Genomic DNA, 24387 nt, shown 5'->3' on the forward strand with positions numbered 1-24387 from the left:
CATCATGTTGTTGTTCAGAAAGCATGTGGTGTTTTGGCTTTCATTAACAGGGGGATTGAGTTTAAGAGCCATGAGATCTTGTTGCAGCTGTATAAAACTTTGGTCAGACTACACTTGGAATACTGTGTCCAGTTCTGGTTGCCCTATTATAGGAAAGATGTGGATGCTTTGGAGAGGATTCAGAGGAGGTTTACCAGGATGCTGCCTGGAATGGAGGGCTTATTTTACTAAGAGAGGTTGACTGGGCTTGGAAAAGAAGGAAGAGAGGTGACCTAATTGAGGTGTACAAGATAATGAGAGGCATAAATAGAGTTGATAGCCAGAGACTTTTTTCCAGGGCCGAAATTGTTAATACGAGGGGTCATAGTTTTAAGCTGTTTGGTGGAAAGTATAGAAGGGATGTCAGAGGCGGGTTCTTTATGCAGAGAGTTGTGAGAGCATGGAATGCGTTACCAGCAGCAGTTATGGAAGCGAGGTCATTGAGGATATTTAAGAGACTGCTGGACATGCATATGGTCACAGAAATTTGAGGGTTCGTACATTAGGTTTACCTCACATGAGGATCAATGGTCGGCACAACATCGTGGGCTGAAGGGCCTGTTCTGTGCTGTACTATTCTATGTTCTATGTATGGGGTATACATTATTGACACATGGTGGAAGTCTAAAGAAGATCAATCTGACATTTTTATTTTGACTGAGCCCAGTCCCCCTGGAAAGACTCCACTGACCTGCATTGAAATGATTTGGTCTCCCCCTGGAAAGACTTCCCTGAACCCAGTCTGAGACCCACTGACTGATTCATCTCCAACACCGTCATGTAGCGCCACCTCCCGCCTGTGGAGCAACATTACAGGCAGGAAGGTCCCCGGGTTCCTGCAGCTCACAGCTCACTCTACCCAGTCAGTCCCACTCTACAACTGAGCTTCTATTTGTTTCTTCTCTCCCCCTCCCTCCTTCTTTCCCCCAGACTGAGACCGACCTCCATCAGTTTACAGCTGGCAGGAGGCAGGGGGACGGGGTGAAATTATGGGATGGATCTGTCAGTGCCCTTTAATCCCGCAGATTGTCAGCGGGGCGGGGTTTTTCCCGCCGTCATTCCATCCCGGACTGAAGATGGGAAAGATCCTCTCAGTGAAAGTGTGGGTGAAAGTGTGGAGATGGGACATGGTGTCCGCATTGTAAAATGACACCTGTCCACCCTCATAGTCCAGGAAAACCCCGATCTTCCGGGGATTCACACTCAGGGAGAGGGGGGTCAGTGAGGGGGAGGTGGCGGCAAAATAACCACGTCCGGGTCCCAGCCCCACAATCCAGAATCCGGTCTCCGGGCTCGGGGTGATCCCCCCTTTCCTCATCACAGACTCTCGGGCCACTCCCAGAGCCCACCAGGTCTTCTCCCCCACCTCCACCTCCCAGTAATGTCTCCCTGATGTGAATCCCTCTGATCCCAGGACACAGAGCCAGGGATCAAATCTCTCCGGGGAGTCAGGGAGCGGCTGCTCTGTGTCTCCGAGTCTCACACTGGTCCGGCCCTCAGACAGGATGAGCCGGGGATGCGCTGTGTTCGGATCCAGAGTCAGAGAGGCTGGAGCTGGGGGGAGAGATCAAATAACACCGTCAGAGAGAGAGAGCAGGTAGTGAGGGGCGAAGCGATAGAGGGTGTGGGAGTAAAAGAGAGATGGAGCGAGTCTGGAAAAGGTGAGTTGATGGAGGGGAGGGACAGGGAAAGAGGAGTGAGTGAGGGAGAATGCAGTGAGTGATGAGAGTGGAGGAATGAGGAGGAAGGATGGGTGAGGCAGAGGGCTGGGGAGGGAGGAGTAAGGGAAGGGAGGTGAGAGGGCTCATTTGGAGGAGAGTGATGGGGAAATGAAGTGCACAGGAAGAACAGAACCCTAAACCTAATCCTATCGCAGGATGGAGGGCAAGGTTAAAAAGAGGGGGAGAGTGAGTAGATGTGGGATAGAGTATGGAAAGTGAGGAGATGTGGGAGTGAGAGGAGAGGAGAGTGAAGAGGTGGTATAAGAGAGAGAGGTGTAGAGAATGAGGGGGAGCTCTGAGGGGGAATTGGCAATGGGAGGGTTGAGTGCCCAGGTGAGAGCAGTGGGAAGGGGTATCCCTCGGGATAAGATCATCTGGGGAGCCAGTAGGAGTGGGGAGAAATGGGGAAAGTGTGATAGTAGTGGCAAGGGGGTGTGTGGTGGAGAGGGTAAACTGAAACAGAAGGTGAGGGGAAAGCAAGGAGCAGAGAGTGTGGCAGAAGTCGAGGGAGATGAAGCACTCAGGGGTGGGGAAGGAGAGTGAGGGGAGAGCAAGGGGGTATTGGACAGCATAGGGGAGTGTCAGATGGTGGGGGCCAGGAGGGGGAGGGGAGAGTGATGAGCAGAGTGAGGGGTACGGGAGAGATGGGGGAGATTGAAGGGGTTAGTCAGAGTGAACGGTGTGGACAGAGTGGGGGAAGGCAACGTGAGGGAGAGGACAGAATGAGAGAGAGAGGGATAGGGCATGGACTGGAAGGGGAGATGGCTGGGTCCAGGAGGAAGAGACAAATTAAGAGGGAAGGGTGAGTAGGAGAATGTACGTGACAAAATGGAGAAGGGAAAGTGAGAGAAAGGGAAGAATGAGAGGAGGGGAGAATGCTGGGAAAGTGAGCATGAGGAGTGTGATAACATGAGGAAGGGAGCACATGGAGGATTGGAAAAGAAGATTGGGGCAGGTGGGGATAGAAGTGGAAGGTGGGTGAATGCAAGGGAAAGAGGAAAGCAAAGTGATGTGAATGGGTGGGAAGGGGGACAGTGAGGGGAGGCAGGAGAAATGGGCAGCAAGGCAGTGGGGAGACTGAGGGAGGGTAGAGTGGGGTTGTATTTGTAGGGGAAGGTTTATGGAAGGGGAAGGGGAGAATCATGGAGAATGGGAGGAAATGAGGGAAGGTTTTTAATCTCAGGAGAGGGAATGAAAGAGTGAAGACATGGAGTAAGTGATGGAGAAGGGAATGATTGGAAGCTGAATAAGGATATAGAAGAGGGTATGGAGGTTTTTTGAGGGGAGGTGACTGTTTGGGATGGGGTAGGAGAGAGTGAGTGACAGTATAGAATGGGAGGGTGACAACAGGAGGTCTGCAAAATAAGTGGACATTAGCGGTTTGGAGATCGGGAGAGTGAGTGGGATGGAAATGCAGTGAGTGAGGGGAAGAGAGAAAGGGTGTTGAGAGTGAGAAGGAAGGGATGGCTGAACTGGAGGGGAGAACTACAGGTTCACTGTCCCCTTTAGCTCAAAGGGGAAAGGGAGTCTTCACAAGGAAGATGGTCGAGTAAAAACAAGGACTGCAGATGCTGGAAACCAGAGTCTAGATTAGGGTGGTGCTGGAAAAGCACAGCAGATCAAGCAGCATCCGAGGAGCAGGAAAATCAACGTTTCGGGCAAAAAGCCCTTCATCAGGAATAGAGGCAGGGTGCCTGCAGAGTGCAGAGATAAATGAGAGGGGGAATGGAGGTGGGGAGAAAGTAGCATAGAGTACAATAGGTGAATGGGGTTGGGGATGGAGGTGATAGGTCAGAGAGGAGGGTGGGGGAAGGTAGAAAAGAGTACAATGGGTGAATGGGGGTGGGGATGAAGGTGATATGTCAGAGAGGAGGGTGGAGTGGATAGGTGGAAAGGAAGATAGGCAGGTAGGACAGGTCATGGGGACGGTGCTAAACTGGAAGGTTGGAGCTGGGGTGAGGTGGGAGAAGGGGAAATGAGGAAACTGGTGAAATCCACATTGATGCCCTGGGGTTGGAGTGTTCCGACGCAGAAGATGAGGCATTCTTCCTCCAGGCGTCGGGTGGTGAGGGAGCGGCAGTGGAGGAGGCCCAGGACCTGAATGTCCTCAGCAGAGTGGGAGGGAGAGTTGAAATGTTGGGTCACAGGGCGATGGGGTTGATTGGTGCTAGTGTCCTGGAGAAGTTCCCTAAAGTGCTCTGCTAGGAGGCGTCCAGTCTCCCCAGTGTGGAGAATACAATAAATAATATTGGTGGATATGCAGGTAGACCTTTGATGGATGTGGAAGGTTCCTTTGGGGCCTTGGATGGAGGTGAGGGCGCAGGTTTTGCAATTCCTGCAGTGGCAGGGGAGGGTGCCAGGAAGGGAGGGTGGCTTGTTGGAGGCGTGGACCTGACCAGGTAGTCATAGAGGGAACGGTCTTTGCGGAAAGCAGAAATGGGTGGGGAGGGAAATAAAACCCTGGTGGTGGGGTCCGTTTGGAGGTGGCGGAAATGTCATCGGATGTTGTGGTTTATGCGAAGGTTGGTAGGGTGGAAGATGAGCACCAGGGGGGTTCTGCCCTTGTTACAGTTGGAGGGGTGGGATTTTTTGAGGGCGGAGGGGCAGGATGTTGATGAGATGCATTGGAGGGCATCTTCACCACGTGGGAAGGGAAATTGTGGTCTCTAAAGAAGGGAGGCCATCTGATGTGTTCTGTGGTGGAACTGGTCCTCCTGGGAGCAGATAAGGCGGAGGTGGATAAATTGGGAATATGGGATAGCATTTTTGCAGGAGGTAGGGTGGGAAGAGGTGTAATCCATGTAGCTGTGAGAGTCGGTGGGTTTGTAACAAATCTCGGTGTCAAGTCAGTCGTCATTAATGGAAATGGAGAGGTCCAGGAAGGGAAGGGAGGTGTCAGAGATGGTCCAGGTAAATTTAAAGTCGGGGTGGAATGTGTTGGTGAAGTTGATGAATTGCTCAACCTCCTCACGGGAGCGTGAGGTGGCGCCAATGCAGTCATCAATGTAGTGGAGGAAGAGGTGGGGAGTGGTGCCGGTGTAATTACGGAAGATGGACTGTTATACGTAGCCAACAAAGAGACAGGCATAGCTGGGTCCCATACAGGTGCCCATGGCTACCCCTTTGGTCTGGAGTAAGTGGGAGGAGTTGGAGGAGGCTGAGGACCAGTTCAACCAAACGAATGAGAGTGTCGGTGGAAGGGCACTGTTGGGAACGTCGGGAGAGAAGAACCAGAGGGTTTGGAGGTCATGGCGGATGGAGGTGTAGGGGGGTTGGATATCCATGGTGAAGATAAGGCATTGGGGGCTGGGAAACGGAAGTCTTGGAGGAGGTGGAGGGCGTGCGTGGTGTCTCAAATATATTTGGGGTGTTCCTGGACTAGGGGGGGCATAGGACAGTGTCGAGGTATGTGGAGATGCATTTGGTGGGGCAGGAGAATACTGAGGCAATGGGTCGGGCAGGGTGACCAGGCTTGTGGATCTTGGGAAGGAGATAGAACCGGGCAGTGCAGGGTTCCCGGACTATGAGGTTGGAAGCTGTGGGTGGGAGACCTCCTGAGGTGATGAGGTTCAGTACGGTCTGGGAGATGTGGTTTGGTGATGGGGGGGTGGGGTCATGGTCGAGGGGGCGGTAGGAGGAGGTGTCTTCAAGTTGGCATCTGGCTTCAGCGGTGTAAAGGTCAGTGCGCCAGACTACCACTGCACCCCCTTTATCTGCTGCTTTGATGGTGAGGTTGGGATTGGAGCAGAGGGAGTGGAGGGCTGCGCGTTGTGAGGGTGAGAGGTTGGAGTGGGGGGGCATCAATAGGTTGAGGCGGTTAATGTCTCGGCGGCAATTGGAAATGAAGAGGTCGAGGGCGGGTCATAGGCCAGCGCGGGGTGTCCAGGTGGATGGAGTGTGCTGGAGGCCGGCGAAGGAGTCCTCGGAAGGTGGGCGGGAGTCCTGATTGTGAAAGTAAGCTCGGAGGTGGAGTCGGCGGAAGAAGTGTTTGATGTCACGGTGTGTATTAAATTCATTGATGTGTGGATGGAGGGGGATAAAGGTGAGGCCTTTGCTGAGGACTGATCGTTTATCCTCAGATGAGGTAGAGATCGGGGGAATGGTGAAAACTTGGCAGGGCTGGGAGTTAGGGCCTGGTGAAGGTGTGGAGCTGGGAGTGGGGGCAGAGCCTGTAACTGGAGTGGGTGTAGTGTTAGGGGGAATGGGGGTGGAGTCATGAGCAGGGGTGGTGTTCCCCTCAGGGTTCTGGTGGGCAGGGATGGTAACAGTGGGATATGTGGGGGGGCGTGTCAGCAGAATGCAGGTGAGTGGCGTTAGTGGGAGCGGAAGTGGTGGTGAACATGGCAGTGGGGCTGTGGAACTCACTCAGCGTGTAACATCAGCGATGATGTGAGGGGCAGAAGTGATGTCATGTGTTGTGCATGAGGAATTGTGAGGGGTAGAAGTGGCTGTGGGAGTGGCCATGCCATTGCTTGAAGTGTTCCGAAGTGGAAGATGACGCATTCTTCCTCTAGCCATCGGGTGGTGAGGGAGCGGCAGTGGAGGAGGCCCAGGACCTGCATGTCCTCGGCAGAGTGGGAGGGGGAGTTGAAATGTTGGGCAACAGGGCGGTGGGGTTGATTGGTGCAGGTGTCCCAGAAATGTTCCCGAAAGCGCTCTTTTATGAGGTGTCCAGACTCCCCAATGTAGAGGAGACTGCATCGGGAGCAACAGTTACAATAAATGATATTGGTGGATGTGCAGGTAAAACTTTGATGGATGTTGCATTTTGTTCGGACAAACCAGGCCAGAGTAGTACAGTTGATGGTGTAGGCCTGGGGGGTGTTATTGAATGGGAGGCCTGGGGGTGCAGGTACATGGTTCTTTGGAGTGGAGTTGCAGGGAGACACGGTGGTGAAGAGAGAGTATGGCACGCTTGCCTTCATTGGTCGGAGCGTTGAGTATTGGAGTTGCGATGTCATGTTGTGGCTGTGCGGCACACTGGAGTGTGATTCTGGTCACCCTACCATGGGGTAAGTATGTTGTGAGGCCTGAGAGTGTGGAGGGCATTTGCAGCGCTGTTGCTGGGACTGGAGGGTTTGTGATATAAGGAGTGGCTGAATAGGCTGGGGCTTTTTTCCCTGTAGCATTGCAGGCTGAGGGGTGACCTTTTAGAGATTTATAAAACCGTGAAGGGCATGGAATGGGTGAATAGCTAATGTATTTTCCCCAGGGTAGGTGACTCCAGAACTGGAGGGCTCAGATTTAAGGTGAGTTGGGAAAGATTTAAGAAGAACCTGAGGGGCAACTTGTTCATGCAGAGGGTGGTGCATGTATGGAATGGTCTGCCAGAGAAAGTGGTGGAGGTTGGTCCAATTACAACATTTAAAATGCATCAGGATGGGAATATGAATAGGAAGGGTTTCGCGGGATATGGACCAAATGCTGGCAAATGGGACTGGAGTCTGTTTGGGATATCTGTTCTGTGTGGACTCATTCGATGGAAGAGCCTGTTTCCATCCTGTGTGACTCTATCACTCCATCTGAATAACTTCCTAAATGTTGCAAAGATTTCTGTCTCCTTTCAGGCAGTGAGGTCCTGATGCCAACTGCGATCTTGGGTAAAAATATTATCCTTAATTCCCCTTGAAAACCCCTGCTCCTTCTCTTAAATCTATGCACCTGTTATTGTCCAATCCATTCCTCATAACTTTCTACACCATCATCAGGTTCTCCCCTCAGCCTTCTCTGCTTCAATGAAAACATCTCCAGCCGATCAAGTCTGTCTTCAGAGGTGAAATGCTCCAGCCCAGGCAACATCTTGGTGAATCTCAGCTGTTCCAGTCCTGCCCTGTCTCCTGTTGGATTTTCGACACACTCCTCAAAAAGATTAAGTGGAGACATTTTAAGAATTTTGTCCTGTCTAAGCCCTTCACAATCTGCCTGTCCCAGTTCATCCTGGGGAGGCTGAATTCCTCTGATGTAACAACCCTTTTGTTTTTTCACTTGTCTGAGATTTGTCTGCCTGTCAGCACTTAATCTCTGACTGGTGTGGGTCTATAGTACATTCCTAACAATGTAATCCCCAATTTTTATAAAGTTCTCCCCGTGTGGCCTCAGCGGAGTGGAAAATAAGATGTTACTAGAGTCAGAGGTATGCAGCATGGAAACAAACCCTTTGGACCAACTCATCCAAATTAATCTCGTCCCATTTTCCAGCACTTGGACCATGTCCTTCTAAACCTTCCTGTGGTATATAAGTAAAGCAGTGTTGCTTCTGAGCTAACTTACACAATTGCATAATTGTTTCAGCAAAGAGCTGAGTTAGCTAAACTTGCATGCAAAGATGAAACTATATGAAGGGAGTCAGGTTAAGACTTGGACGAGCAACAACGGAATATGTTACGGACTAGTAGACAAGGAAGATGGTAGGAAGAAAAGGACACTGAGCCATACCAGCTCAGCGCATTATCTTCACGTAGGCACCAGAATGAGCCAAGTTAGTTACAAGTAAGGGATAAAACAAACAAGAGTAAGGAGCGCCAGGCTTAGAGTAGTGGGAGAAGTAAACAAGGGCGGAGTGCAGCTAGGCAGGAGCGGAATACAGTAAGGAATAGTGATAGGTTTGACGCATAATATGCTAGGCTAATGAAGTAAACGGGGAAGTACCGAGAGAGACTCAGTTAAACTTTATAAATTGTGAAGTAATTTTTGGATCGGTGTGCCTACCTTTTAGCCACCCGTTTAGCAAGAACATTTCAATAATGTTTGCTGCTTCAGAATTTGACTCGGACTGAAATTTATTGATACGTGAGCTTTGTTCCTCACACTTCCTATTTGTGTACCCATCAAGATGCCTTTTAAATTTTGGAATCATACCACCACTTCCTCTACATCTCACTGCATACACGCAGTAACCTTTGCATGAAACATTTGCCCCTTAGATCCCTTTTAAACCTTTTCCCTCTCACCATAGACCTCTGCCCTCTAGTTCTGGACTCCCCCACTCCTACTTTGTCTATTTGCCCAATCCATGCTCCTCATGATCTTATAAACCTCAATAAGGTCACCCCTCAGCCTTTGACACTCCAGGGAAAACAGGTACACCCGCAGAAAATTTTCTTGGACACACATAGACTCCTAGCCATCCAACTTCTTAACACAATGGAATTCCCAGTTTACGCTTGGAAAGTTAAAATTCCCTATTATTGCAACCCTATTAACCTTACAGATATCTGAGATCTCCCTGCATGTTGCTTCTCAATTTTCCACTGTCTATTTGACAGCTTATACTACAATCACAATGAGATCTTCCCGAGTTACACCCAAATAACCTCCCTGGATTGTCCCCAGGAGTATTCTCCTTAAGTACAACCATAATGTTATCTTTTATTAACAATACCACACCCCTCCTTTCTTGCCTTCCTTTCTATCTTTACTATGACACCCTACCCTTCCCTGAGCCACGTTTCATCACTAATAGCTATGATATTCCAATCCTGTGTTCCTAACCATGCCCTAAGTTAATCGGCCTTATCTGTCAGGCCTCTTGCATTAAATAAATGCAGTTCAATTGCTTATTCTTACCTCATTCTCTGCTGTGCTCATGCCTACCTTGAGTACTTAATTTGCGCCCTTTATCTACTGCACCTTATTTCTTATATCAATATCTGAGTCCCATCAATACAGCCTCTCCCCGCTTACTAGTTTAAAGTCTCCCAAGTCACACGAGCAAATCTTCCTGCCAGAATATTGATCCCCCTCCAATGCAGGAATGCAGGTGCAAACCATTTGTCTTCTACAGGTCACGTCTATTCCAACAAAGGTCCCAGCGGTCCAAAAATGTGAATTCTTGCTCCTTACTTCAGCTCCTTAGCCACACATTGTCCTACTACTCCTACTCTCACCAGCATATGGTACTGGGAGTAATCTAGATATTACTACCATTGAGGACCTCTTTGTAATCCCCCGCATCACTATTAGGAACAAAACAATGTATTAGTTTCCTCAGTGTCACTGAACTTTTCCACCACAACTGATATCATCAAAACTGATTACTTTTCATCATCACAATGCCGTTTCTGTGATATCACTGTTCACAGATTGATTCTCTCATTTAGAGTCAGAGAGATGTACAGCACAGAAATAGACACTTCAGTCTGACTCGTCTGTGCTGACCAGATATCATAATCTAATCTAGTCCCATTTGCCAGCACTTGACCCATATCCTTCTTGAATCCATCCTCTTCATATAACCATCCAGATGCATTTTTAATGTTGTCATTGTGACAACCTCCACCACTTCCTCTGGCAGCTCATTCCATAGATGGACCATCGTTTGCATGAAAACGTTTCTCCTTAGGTCCATTTTAACTGTTTTACCTCTCACCCTAAACCTATGCCCTCTACTCTCGACTCCCCGACCCCAGGGAAAAGACTTCGCCGATTTACCCTATCCATGCCCCTCATAATTTTGTAAACCTCTATAAGGTCACTCCTCAGCCTCTGACGCTACAGGGAAAACAGTCCTAGCTTATTCAGCCTCTCCCTATAGCTCAAATCCTCCAACCCTGGCAACACCCATGTCAATCTTTTCTGAACTCTTTCAAGTTTCACAACAGCCTTCCAATAGGAGGGAGACCAGAACTGCACAAAGTATTCCAAAACTGGTCTAACCAATGTGCTGTACAGTTGCAATATGACTTCCCAACTCCTATATTCAATGCTCTGACCAAGAAAGGAAAGCATATCAAATGTCTTCTTCACTATCCTATCTACCTGCGACTTCACTTTCAAGGAAATATGAACCTGCACGCCAATGTCTCTTTGTTCAGAAACACTCCCCAGGACCTGACCATTAAGTGTTTAAATCCTGCTCAGATTTGCCTTTCCAAAGTAGCGGCACTTTACATTTATCTAAATTAAAATCTATCTGATACTCCTCGGTCCATTGGTCCCATCTGATCATGATCCTGTTGTGTCACCTGCAAACTTGCTAACTGTCCCTCCTATGTTTACATTCAAATCATTTTTATAAGTGATGACAAGTAGTGGACCCAGCCTCGATCCTTGTGGGACATCACTAGTCACAGGCCTCCAGTCTGACAAGAAACCCTCCACTACCACTCTCTGTCTTCTACCTTCAAGCCAATTCTGTATCCAAATGGCTAATTCTCCCAGTATTCCATGAGATCTAACCTTGATAACCGGTTTATCATGAGGAACCTTGTCAAATGCCTTACTGAAGTTCATTTAGATCACATTCACTGCTTTGCCCTCATCAATCCTCTTTGTAGCTTTCAAAAAACAAGAGGGGATACGTCATCTAGCAAATATGTAAATTTCAAAAGGATAAGGAGAAAGGAAAGCGCGATGGGATAGCATTGTTGATTTGGGATGAAGTAAATACAACAGCAAGAAATAATCTGAAATCAGAAAAATATAGGCTCCACATGAGTGAAAGTAAGAAATAAAGTAAGAAGATTGGCAGAAATGGTCTGTAAGACCCCAAACAGGGCAGAGAATAATCAGGAGATAAAAAGTGCAAGAAACATTAAAGCAGGGTGACTTTTATCAACATGTCCATTTAAACAGTGAGATTAGCAGAGGAAGCCATGAGCACGTATTTTCCTGAAACAAAAATATTGTGAATCCAACCATATATTTGGCTATTTTGAATCTGGTGATGTCTAATGAGGCAGGTTTAGTAAATGATGTCAGAGTCAACACTGACCACAACATGGAGGAGTGTAGCATTCAGTTTGAAAGGGAGGATCTTGGCTGGGAAATAACTGTGCTAAGCTTAAACAAGGGTAATTGCAAAGGAATGGGGGCTGAGCTTGTTGGAGTGGAGTAGGAAAGGTATTTAGCAGCAAAGAAATTTGAGAATCAATGGCAGATGTTTAAAAGAACAGTACATGACTCACAGCAAAGATATATTTCAGTGAGAAAAAAGATTTCTGGGAAGGGGATAAGCCAGCGATGGTTAACTAGGGAAGTTAAGCACTTATGAAGAGTCATTTAGACTCAAAATGTTAGATTGCTTTCGAGGTTCACGTGAAGATTTGTAGCTCGGGTGGCTACTCATTGCTCATTTGCTCCCATATTCCCAACATTCCAAATTACATCCTTCCCTCACCTGGAAGTGATAGCAGTTTTCCAGGTACCTGCTCCCTCCTGCAGGACCATCCTGTGCCTTCTCACATTCTGAACCCTTGGAAAACTGACCAAGAACATTACACTGAATAAGAAACTTCAGATTGAATTGGAATCCAAAACTTCATGGAGTAGCCATTGGGTTTACTGCTTGATCAATAGGATTACTGAAAATATTGGAACAGTCGCTTCGTGATTAGAACTGCTGCCTCACACCACCAGGGAGCTGGGCTCAATTCCAGTCTCAGGTAACTGTATGAAGTTTGTACATTCTCCCATGTCTGCATTGGTTTCCTCCCACAGTCCAACAGTGTGCAGCTTTTGTCCATTGTGTCCAGGGAAGTGCAGGCTTGGTGGATTTGCCATGGGAAATATGGAGTTAAAAGAGTATGCGAAGGCGTTAGGTCCTGGTGGGATGCTTTTCAGAGGGTCAGTATGGAGTCGATGGGTTGAATGGCCTGCTTCCACACAGGAAGGATTATGTGATTCTAACAATCTCACTAGCTGCAAGCTGGCTTTTCACCCTCCCCTTATGGAAGTTTATAAATATCTGCTTTGTTTAATATTTGACTATGTTACACTTATAGATATTTATCAGGTTCAACAGGTCTGCCAGCATCTGTGCAGAGAAATCAGAGTTAACATTTTGGATTGAATGACGCTTCCTCAGAACTGTTGATAGCTAAGAAATGTCAGTTTATATACAGAAGATATGGTGGGGGAGAAGGGATGAAGAGTAAATGATAGATGGGGATTGAGCCCAAAGAGAGAGAAGAGCAGTTAGACAGACAAAGGAGTGGGGTGAATAGACAATCTGGCTAGGGGGGGTGAATAGCTGTTTATGGACACTGTTAGTGGCTAAAAATGATTTGTATGTAATAGCAGACTCTGTGATAACAAGGCCTGGTTGTTTGGGTTGGGGTAAGGACATGGGAGAGCTCAGACCCCAAAGTTAATCAATTTGCTATTGGGTCTGGAAGGCTGCAAGATCCCTAAGCTGAAAGTGAGGTGCTGTTCTTCTAGCTTACACTGAGCTGCATTGGAGCACTGCAGTAAGCCTGAGGCAGAGGTGTTGGCCAGGTTACACGGTAGTGTGTTAAAAGGCATCTGGAATTTCAGGGTCTTTTTTGGTAAACAGAATGCAAGTGTTCTGAAGTCAACCGTTCATATCCCCAGTAGAGAGGAGGCTGCACTGTGAGCAGTGAATGCAGTAGACGAGATTGTGAGAAGTGCAGGCAGGTGAAGGTGTGTTTGGGCCCTTGGATACTGAGGAAAGAGAAAGTAAATGGACAGATGTTACACCTTCAGCAGTTGCAGGGGAAGGTGCTATGGCATTGTGAGGGGGTGTTGGAAGTAAACCAGTGTCCCAAAGGGAATGGTTCCTGCGGGAGGTGAGGGGCGTGGTGTCTGGTGGTGACATCTCGCTGTTAATGGCAGCTGATGATCCTCTGGAGATGGATGCTGTTGGGATGGTAGGTAAGGACAAGGGGAACCCTATCACTGTTGCAACTGGGAAGAGAGGGGGTGAGGGCTGAAGTGCAAGAGATGGGTTGGTCCCACTTGAGGGCCCAGAGGAATCCTCGGTTGAGGAAAAAGGTGAACATTTCAGAGGATCCCTTGTCAAAGTTAACATCATCGGAACGAATCCGATGGAGACGGAATAACTAGGAGAATGGAATGGAGACTTTACAGGGAGCAGTATGTGAGAATATAAAGGCCAGGTAATTTTGGGAGTCGGTGGGTTTATTGTAGATATTAGTGGCCAATCTATCCCCAGAAATAGAAACAGAGATGTTGAGGAAGGGAAGGGCGGATTTGGAGAGCGACTGGGTGAAGGGGAAAGTGAGATGGAAGTTGGAAAGAAAATCGATAAAGCTTTTTAATTCCGATTGGAAGAGGGAAGCAGCACCATGCTCAATGCCTTCAGCTCCAATCCTGACTTTGTTATTAAACCTGCTGATCAGGGTGGTGCTATGATAGTCAGCAAACTGACCACTGCGTTGCAGAAACTGAGGTACCACTCAGATACCTCCTCCTATCTGCTTCTAGCCTGTGACCCCATGATGGAACATCAGGCCATTGTGTGACTCATGGTCACCAACCTCATTTCATCTGGGGATCTGCCCCCACTTCAACTGCCTCCAGCTGATCATCCCCCAATCCCACACAACTCGCTTCTACCGCTTTGCCAAAATACACAAACAGGATTACCTGGGCAGACCCATTCTTTCTGCCTGCTCCTGCCTCACAGACCTCATCATTTCCTACCATGACGCAGTCTTGCCTCCCCTGCTCCAGTCTCTGCTCACTTAGAAATACCATTCCTCTGACACTTTATGCCCATTCCAAAACTTCCAGCTTATGGCTACAGCTGGCTCCTCTTTCCCTTGGATATGCAATCTCTCTTCCTGAACCATGGATTCGCCAGCACTGTTGTTGACAGGGCCCTCAACTGGGTCCAACCCATCTCTGGCATTTTAACTCTCACCCCTTCTCTTCCCTCCTGCAACACTAATAAGGTTCCCCTTGTCCTTATCAACAATCCCACCAACATCCAGAAGATCATCAACCATAATTTCTGCCACCACCAGACACATATTCCTCTCCCCTCCCTTGTCCACATTCCACAGGGACTGTTTCCTCCATGGACACCCTGGTCTATTCTTCCCTCACTCTCAACAGCCCCCACTGCCTCATGGCACCTACCCCTGAGACTGCTGAAAGTGGAACACCTGTCCGTTTCCTTCCTCCCTCCTCAGCATTCAAGGGCCCAACAGACCTCCAGGTGAAGCAATGCCTTATCTGCACTTAGAGTCATAGGGACGTACAGCATGGAAACAGACCCTTCGGTCCAACCTGTCCATGCCGACTCGATATCCCAACCCAATCTAGTCCCACCTGGCAGCACCCGGCCCATATCACTCCAAACCCTTCCTATTCATATACCCATTCAAATGCCTCTTAAATGTTGCAATTGTACCAGCCTCCACCACTTCCTCTGGCAGCTCATTCCATACACGTACCACCCTCTGCGTGAAAATGTTGCCACTTAGGTCTCTTTTATATCTTTCCCCTCTCACCCTAAACCTATGCCCTCTAGTTCTGGACTCCCTGACCCCAGGGAAAAGACTTTGCCGATTTACCCTATCCATGCCCCTCGTAATTTTGTAAACCTCTAAAAGGTCACCCCTCAGCCTCTACGCTCTGAGGAAAACATCCCCAGCCTGTTCGGCCCCTCCCTATAGCTCAAATCCTCCAACCCTGGCAGCATCCTTGGAAATCTTTTCTGAACTCTTTCAAGTTTCACAACATTTTTCCGATAGGAGGGAGACCAGAACTGCATGCAATATTCCAACAGTGGCCTAATCAATGTCCTGTACAGCCGCAACATGACCTCCCAACTCCTGTATTCAATATTCTGACCAATAAAGGAAAGCATACCAAACGCCTTCTTCACTATCCTATCTACCTGCGACTCCATTTTCAAGGAGCTATGAACCTGCATCCCAAGGTCTCTTTGTTCAGCAACACTCCCTAAGACCTTACCATTAAGTGTATAAGTCCTGCGATGATTTGCTTTCCCAAAATGCAGCACTTCGCATTTATTTGAATTAAACTCCATTTGCCACTTCTCAGCCCATTGGCCCATCTGGTCCAGATTCTGTTGTAATCTGAGGTAACCCTCTTTGCTGTCCACTACACCTGCAATTTTGGTGTGATCTGCAAACTTACTAACTGTACCTCTTATTCTCGCATTCAAATCATTTATGTAAATAACAAAAAGTAGAGGACCCAGCACCAATCCTTGTGGCACTCCACTAGTCACAGTCTGAAAAACAACCCACCACCACCACCCTCTGTCTTCTACCTTTGAGCCAGTTCTGTATCCAAATGGCTAGTTCTCCCTGTATTCCATGAGATCTAACCTTGCTAATCAGTCTCCGATTGTCGAACGCCTTACTGAAGTCCATATAGATCACATCTACTCCTCTTCCCTCATCAATTCTCTTTGTTACTTCTTCAAAAAACTCAATCACTTCACTCAATCTAATCTACTGCATTCACTGCTCACAATGTGGTCTCCTCTACATTGGGGAAATAAAGCATTGACTGGGTGACAGCTTTGCTGTACACTTGCATTCTGTCTGTAAAAAAGGCCCTGAGTTTCCAGTTGCCTGCTCCTTTAACACATCACAGATGCTGCCAGATGTGCTGAGCTTTTCCAGCAAATTCTGTTTTTGTCTCTTATTTACAGCATCCACAGTTCTTTCAATTGATATTTATTTGCTGCGGTTTTCATCATTGATCACTTCAGTAAGACCATCCTACATCTTCTATTATAAAATGTAGTCTCTCAGTGTTTGCAACTCCTTCTCTTCGCTAAGCTATCTAAATCCCACCTTCCCCATTTGACCATCATCTCCCCCCATTCTGACACTGCCAATTTCCAACTTCCATCCCACCCTCACCTCCACCAAGTCGATCACTGATTCCTCCTTTTTTCTTCCTTGACATGTCTGTTTCCATTTCTGGGGACAGACTGAACAATCATATCCACTATAAACCCGACTCCCCTGGCTACCTAAAGTATACATCCTTGTATCCTGCTTCCTGTAAACACTCTTATTCCATTCTCCGAGTTTCTCCATCTCCATTCCATCTGCTCCGACAAGGCAAACTTTGACAAGGGAGCCTCGGAAATGCCCACATCCTTCCTCAACTGAGGATTCCTCAGCAATGTTGTTGAGAGTACCCTCAATCGGGTCTGGCCCACCTCCCACACTTCTGTCCACACCCTCTCTCTTTTCTGCCACAACAGTGATAGCATTCTCCTCGTCCCAACCTACCATCCCACCAGGATCCACAACCAGAAGAGCATCAGACAGTATTTCTACCACCAGGCACATATTTCCCTCTGCTCCCTTGTCAGCCTTTCACAGGGACCGTTCCCTTCCAATCACCCTGGTGCACTCTTCCTTCACTCCCAACACCCACGCACAGCCCCACAGCAACATCCTCAGCAACTTCCAAAGGTACAACACCCGCTCATTTACCTCCTCCCTCCTCAGTATCCAGGGTCCAACACACCCACAAGGTGAGTAGCACTTTCACAATGTCGTGTCCTTTATTAACTGCTCACAATGTGGTCTCCTCTGTATTGGGGAAATAAATCATCTGTGTTCTGCCTAAAAAAAAAGACCCTGAGCATCCAGTTGCCTACCACTTTAACACACCGTCCTGTTCTCTGGGCAACATCTCTGTCTCAGGCTTGCTGCAGAGCTCCACTGAAGCTCAGTGCAGGCTGGAATAACAACACCTCATTTTACACTTCCGGACCCTGCAATTCTTTGGACTCAATTTCAAGTCCAATAATTCTAGGCCCAGAGCTCTACCATGAACTAGACCACTACCCCACATATCACTGCCATTACACTCTGCCTATTATTAGGCATTAACAGTCTCCATCACCAGGTATTCACTCTCCTAACCTAATAATTATCTACTCTTTTATCTTTCTAACTGTTCTTCTCTCTCCTTGGGGTCTATCCCAACCTATCATTTCCTTCTTACCTCCTCCCCACTGTACCTTCTGCAGATAAACTGACTTTTCCCAGCTACTATCAGTTTTGAGGAAAGATCACTCAATCTGAAAGGTTAACTCTGATTTCTCTCCACAGACCTGCTCAGCTTTTCAAGCAATTTCTGTTTTTGTTTCTCTCACAACCCCCATGAGATATGTGTCTTTTAACACTGGCCCTTTAATGTCTACATGCCTTCCTGATATTATGATAAAACTGTCCTCCAATGTCACTCCCGATGCAGCCAGCCCAGTCTCCTCTCAAAATCCTGTCTCCATGCTCGATTCCTCTGGTTAGACAGAACCCTTCACTGCTCTGACACACAGAGCTGATGGCTTCAGACACTTACCCAAATGGACCCAGAGAAAGTACAATGTTTCCAGGGAGAGTCTCCAAGAATTAACAACTAGTGATGTGAAGATGTAAACTGGGGCCTTGGAGACCCTGCACATCTGGATCTATCATTAGGAAAATGAATACACATGTTTACCTGGGTGAATGGTGTGTATCATTTCTCTCCAGACAGTGTATTGTAAAGGGCCGGTGAACTGTCCAAGAGACAGAGAGCCATCAGCAGCTGAGAGTGTCATCTCCTCATCACTAATCCTGTAAACATTAAACAGATGACACGATAACCTCTGCTTTCTTCAAACATTTATGAAAACATTTAAATATTCAAGCTTTCTGAATTTTCCATGTTTGAGTCCCTGGGTTAGAAGGTGAAATGTTCCTCTTATTTTTGTAACTAATCCAACAAGAATTTGACAATGCACGGGCAAGGATTGGAAATGCCCAGGTCCAGAGAAAGGCCCATGTCCTGACAACAGAATAGTAACTGAGACATCACACACCATGGAGATGATATACATTTCCCCATCCCCTTGCTGTATTCTAAACAGAGCTTGTGGAACAGAGGCAAAAAACCTGAAAAATCTAAAAGCCCCACGTCCATTTGTGCAATACATGGGTCCCACATCCCTCAGAGAGTCCTACTCCTCCGGCCTTCTGACCATCTCTGATTTTAGTCTCTCCACCCATTGGATGTTGGGCCTTCAGCTGCTGAGATCCTCAGCTCTGGAATTCCATTCCCCCAGACTCTCCATCTCTGTATTCCTTTTTCCTCCTTTAAGATCCACTAAAACCCACAGCAATCATCTGGATTAATAGCTCAGTGACACTTTTCTACACTTTCTAACTCTCCTGTAAAATACCTCAGAACATTAGATTGTACTAATTAAAGATCTTTTTATTTTGCATTTATTGTACCTTTTATAAAGGCTACGGTGAGAGTTAGTATTGTAAAAGGTGAAACAAAAATGATTCGCCCTTTAAACTCTGACTGTCTCGGGCTGGTCAGGAGCCATGCAGGGACAGGGATGGCCATTCCCTGGAAACATGGGCAGTGTGTCTCTCACAGGGTCAGGGGGAAGGTCACAGTCAGGCAAACAGCCCAAATCGGGGCAGTGATCACTTCCAGGCTGTATTCACAGGTATCTTGTCATTGTTTACAATATTGTCGAACAGTTTTATAAAATCTAATACTGTTTAAAACCTGTAACAATCTTCTTCTTATAAAAACAATCGTGTGTGAATCATAACCGGAGTTACTGTTATCCGATGAATCACCCTTTGAAGCGGCGATTTTAACCAGGAAATCACCCCATCATAACCCGTCCCTGAGTTATTGAGCAAACTGTGCAGAGTTTAATTAAAGAGCATGCCCTACCTTCTCTTCCGACAAGCTTCCTCCTGAAAGAAATGAATCACAAACAGTAAGGATGACAGTTACAGATTTCAGGAGGAGACAGACAGGCTGCTGAAATGAGCAGACACAACACGGAAGTGTAAAGTGATACATTTTGGAAGGAAGATTGAGGAGAGGGTAAAATAAACTGGAACTAGCCATCAATCCCGCTCACAGACACAGTGACTCTCATACTCCCATTATACCAGACACACCCACACACTCTCCACATGGAACTGGAACTGGATTAACAATGGGAGTTCACGAGATAATTAAAATTGGGGAACACGGAGATCAAAACAAATAAAAACATCCAACCCATTCTCGGGAGAATGTCGGCGTTCCCGAGAATGTGCAGAGAGTGTGGCAGCGGTTACAAAAAAAGGAAATTACTGGAAAATCTCAGCAGGTTTGGAAGAATCTGTGGAAAGAAATCAGAGTGAACGTTTCGGGAGCATTGACCCTTCTTCAGTGCCAACAGCAGAAAGCCAGTGTGCTTCCAAGTTAACCTGTTGGACTATAACCTGGTGTTGTGTGATTTTTAACTTTAACAGTCGAACCGTCCGGACAGTCACAAGGTCAGTTCACTTTTTTACACGACATTCCATATTATTTTTACAGTTGTCATCATGTCCGAAATCTGTCTGAAATAACCTGCAATATCTTCCCTCACCTTCAGAAACATCAGCTTGTCTTTTTGCTCCATCTGTTTCTGCAACTTTGAGAGTTTCTCCTCAATAGAATTTAAATTCTCCTGAATCTCTCGAAGGTTCTTCTCCATTGGTTCTACAACCCTCTCCTCTTCTTCCCTGAGATCTCTGAGTAAACGCTGCTCTTTCTCAGTGAGAATCTGGTGCATTTTAGTGAACTCGGATGTGATGTGGGTCTGCAGTCTGCTCGCCTGTTCCTACCAAATGAAATGTGAAACCTCATTAATGTCCCGCGATAAAGGGAACAAAACTAACCGAGATCCCAGAGAATCAGCACAGGGAGAGCTCACCCTCACTTCGGAAATCTTCCGTTTCTGGGTCAGTTCCGTTTGTAGAACCGCCGATTTTTTCTCTGTGAGAGAATCTAAGGAAGATTTCAGTTTATCCTGTGATTGAAAAAGAAATTGAAAAGTTAAATGTGTTAGGTCTGGTGTGGGATCAGGGATATGTGATGAAACGCGCAGTTTATAAAATATTCTGTCTTTTACCTTGTAGATTTCAACAGCCTCATTGATCGGCAGGAAGCGGTGCTCTCTGTGTTCCCGGGAATCTCTACAAATCAGGCAGACCAATTTCCTGTCAGTTTCACAAAACAGCTTCAGATCTTCCTGATGTTCCTCACAGTGAGGTTTACTTTCCTTCTCTTTCGGATCCAGCTTTAATTTTCGAGCCTCCTCGGCCAGATTCGCTAAGGCCCGATTTACCCTGAGGTTTCTTTCCGGAAACTCCTCTCTGCATGCCGGGCAGGAGTTTATCTCCTTCTTTTCCCAACTCTCGGTGATACAGGAGCGGCAGAAATTGTGTCCACAATCCAGTGTAACCGGATCAGTGAAGAAATCCAGACAAATGGGACAAACTGTCTCCTCGGTCAGTTTCTGGAGCTGCTGTTTGGAAGCCATGATCGATCTCAGCACTTCCCGATTCAAACCACTTTCAGTTTCAATGTGACTGCGCTGGTGAACACATTCAGTTCAATCACTTGCCGATGGATTTCACTGCAAATGTCAGAGAAGAGTAATTAGTAACTATGTTTTAAGAAGATTTTGACCTGGGAACCAGTGAAAGACAATATTTTGAAATAAAAACAGCTTTAGACCGCCGAGGGGGATTTCACCCTGGCCGGGAGGGTGAAGGTGCCCGGAGAGTTACCTTTGGGAGAGGGACAGTGAGAGAGAGGGCGGGAGGGAGGAGAGAAAGTGTGTAGATGGGCTGGGACCCAGGTTTGACGAATCTCACTGGCGATCACAAACCCTCTGGTGAAACTCAGGGTCAGATCGGGATCCGTAACCTGAATTGTGTGAATGATTACAGGCACTCAACCTCAAACAAAAAGAATTATAAAATGACCAGATGACACTGCGATGACAGATGCAGAAATGGGACTGTGAGTTCCCTGCATTTATGTAGCGTCGATCACAACAATAGAACATACTGAAGCCATTCGGCCCCTCTGAAATTTTTTTTAGATTAGATTATTTACAGTGTGGAAACAGGCCCTTCAGCCCAACAAGTCCACACCTACACTCCGAAGAGCAACCCACCCAGACCCATTCCCCTACATTTACCCCTTCAATTAACACTACGGGCAATTTAGCACGGCCAATTCACATAACCTACACATTTTTGTTGGAGGAAACCGGAGCACCCGGAGGAAACCCACGCAAACACAGGGAGAATATGCAAACTCCACACATGTACTGACCGAAGTGATGAAGGAAATACATCAGGCACTTGAACCCCAGCCAGGACATGAACCTGCTCAATCCCTGAGATCTCGAAACATTTGTTCCCCTTGATAGCAGTGTCGCTGTCCCTGTGAAAACAAGACCCTGATGTCAATAAACTTGGTTGATGTCGACTAATTCAGAGCCAGTGAAATACTGCAGAATGTATCACACATTACACATTAACGGAGAATTCTAATATTTCCTTTGAAAAAAAAGTCAAAACAACAGCAGTTTTAAAAGGGAGCAGAACAAAAAAGGAAGCACATGGTGAACACAGTGCAGCAGAGAGAGAGGGCACCTGCACACTTACTGCAATTGCTGTTTTGAATTCATGTATCTCTGGAGTGTGTCTCGGAAAATTAACAAACAGTGAAGTTCACAACTGATCTTGGAGGAACTGTTTGGGTGACGTTCACAGCACAGAATCAGATAATTTAATTGTTTAAGTGGCCTGCAGAAAGTCTGCAGTAGTGAGTAGAGTGGGTTCTTTCTTGTTTGTATGATTTTGGAGATATGTCTCTTGATTAAATTTGAAATTTAAGCCATAATTATTAATTTAACCTGGGGAAGTGTTTTGTAGAGGAATAAGAGGGTGTTATTTTCTCAGTCTGTAGATTGTGAAGGAGCAAAAATGGCCTTTAGTACAGTGATATGTACTTCTTGTCAAATGTGGGAGATTAAAAAGAGTTTACGGGTTACTGTGGATTATAGGATTGAGGTTAGTAAGGAGGAGGTGTCATCAATTCTAGAATGAGTGAAAGGAGACAAGTCTCCTGGGCCAGATGAGGTTTATCTGAGGATTCTCTGGGAAGGGAGGAGATGTTGGAGCTTTTGGTCTTGATCTTTGAGTCGTCATTATCTACAGGTTTAGTACCAGAGGACTGGAGGAATGCAAACGTTGTTCAAGAAGGGCAGTAAAGATGACCCAGGTAATTATAAACCAGTAAGCCTTACATCTGTTGTTGGAAAAGGTTTGGAAAGGATTCTAAGAGATAGGATTTAAAACCATCGACCAAGCAACAATTTGATTTCAGATAGTCAACATGGTTTCGTAAAGGGCAGATTATATCTCTCAAACCTCATTGAGATTTTTTTGAGAAGGTGATGAAGCATGTGGATGAGGGTAGGGCAGTTGACTTGGTGTACATGGACTTCAGTAAAGCCTTTGATAATGTTCCACATAGTCGGCTGTTGGAGAAAATGCAGAGGCATGGGACTGAGGTTGATTTAGCAGTTTGGATTAGAAACTGGTTTTCTGTAAGAAGGCAGCAAGTGATGGTTGATGGAAAATATTCAGCCTGGAGTCTGATTATTAGTGGTGTGCCATGAGGATCTATTCTAGGACAACTGCTGATTGTCATTTTGATAAATGACTTGGATGCAGGCATAGGTGGATGGATTAGTAAGTTTGTAGAGGACACTAAAGTCGATGGAAAAGTTGACAACGTGGATGAATATTGCAGGTTGCAGGGTGTCTTGGATAAACTGCAGAATTGGGCTGAGAGGTGGCAAATGGAGTTCAATGCAGATAAATGTCACTTTGGGAAGAATAACAGGAAGGCAGAATACTGGGTCAATGGAAAGATTCTTGGTAATGTGGGTGTCCAGAGGGATCTTGGAGTCCATGTATATAGATCCCTGAAAGTTGCCACCCAGGTTGATAGCGTTATTAAGAAAGCAGAAGGTGTGTTCGGTTTTATTGGTAGAGGGATTGAGTTCCAGAGCCATAATGTTATGCTGCAACTAGACAAAACACTAGTGCGGCCACACTTGGAATATTGTGTACAGTTCTGGTTGCCCCATTACAGGAAAGATGTAAAAGAGATTTACCAGGATGTTGCCTGCTCTGGAGGGATGGTCTTATGAGGAAAGGCTGAGAGACTTGGATCTGTTCTCCTTGGAGAGAAGAAGGCTAAGAGGGTATTTAATAGAGACATACAAGATGGCTGGACAGTTAAAGTCCTTTTCCGAGGATGATGACATCAGCTTGTATGAGGGGGCATCACTACAAATTGAGGGGTGATGGATTTAAGACAGATGTCAGAGGCAGGTTCTATATTCAGAGAATGCTTCGGACATGGAATGCCCTGCCTGTCAATGTCATTAACTCAGCAAAGTTAGTGAGATTTACACAATCCTTGGCTAAGCACATGGCTGATGAAGGGATAGTGTAGGGGGATGGGCTTAGATTAGTTCACAGATTGGCACAATATCAAGGGCCAAAGGACCTGTTCTGTGCTGTATTGTTCTATGTTCCATGTTTTATATGTGCCATAAATGCTGTTGGATGCGAATCTTATCAGATCAAATGGATTAGTTGGAGAGATAATTAGAAGCAATGAGGAATTTGCAACAACAACACTTTGTGATGGATGGCAGTTAACGGAGGTGGGGGCGATGACTCAGGTACAGGCACATAGATGGGTTAACTCCAGGAAAGGTAAGAGAGATAGGCAGGTAGTGCAGGAGTCTTTTGTGGATATACCCATTTCAAACAGGTACGGGGTGATGGATTCTCAGGGGAAAGTAGCACGAACAGCCAAGTTTCTGGTACTGAGACTGGCTCTAATGCAAGGAGGGGGAAGTCGGCTTCCAAGAGATCAATTGTGTTAGGGGATTCTGAAGTCTGAGGTACAGACAGATGTTTCTGTGGCCTGCAACAAAAAGCAGAATGGTGTGTTGCTTCCCTGGTGCTAGAATCAAGGATGTCTCAGAGAGGGTGCAGAATGTTCT

At 46.7% G+C, this 24387-nt stretch overlaps 1 pseudogene across 1 annotated transcript; it reads right to left on the bottom strand.

Annotated features, from left to right (window-relative positions):
- Positions 1 to 991: 991 nt before the first annotated feature.
- On the bottom strand, positions 992 to 21045 carry LOC122541436 (zinc-binding protein A33-like; annotated as a pseudogene). The gene is made up of 6 exons (XR_015753032.1): positions 20416 to 21045; positions 20218 to 20313; positions 19891 to 20124; positions 19200 to 19222; positions 17964 to 18079; positions 992 to 1593 (listed from the first exon to the last, which is right to left on the bottom strand). The product of XR_015753032.1 is annotated as a zinc-binding protein A33-like (transcript).
- Between the last annotated feature and the right edge of the window lie 3342 nt (positions 21046 to 24387).

Source organism: Chiloscyllium plagiosum, unplaced genomic scaffold (assembly GCF_037043375.1).
Source record: "Chiloscyllium plagiosum isolate Xiang-an unplaced genomic scaffold, Cpla_swu_hap1 HiC_scaffold_35, whole genome shotgun sequence".
NCBI lineage: Eukaryota > Metazoa > Chordata > Chondrichthyes > Orectolobiformes > Hemiscylliidae > Chiloscyllium > Chiloscyllium plagiosum.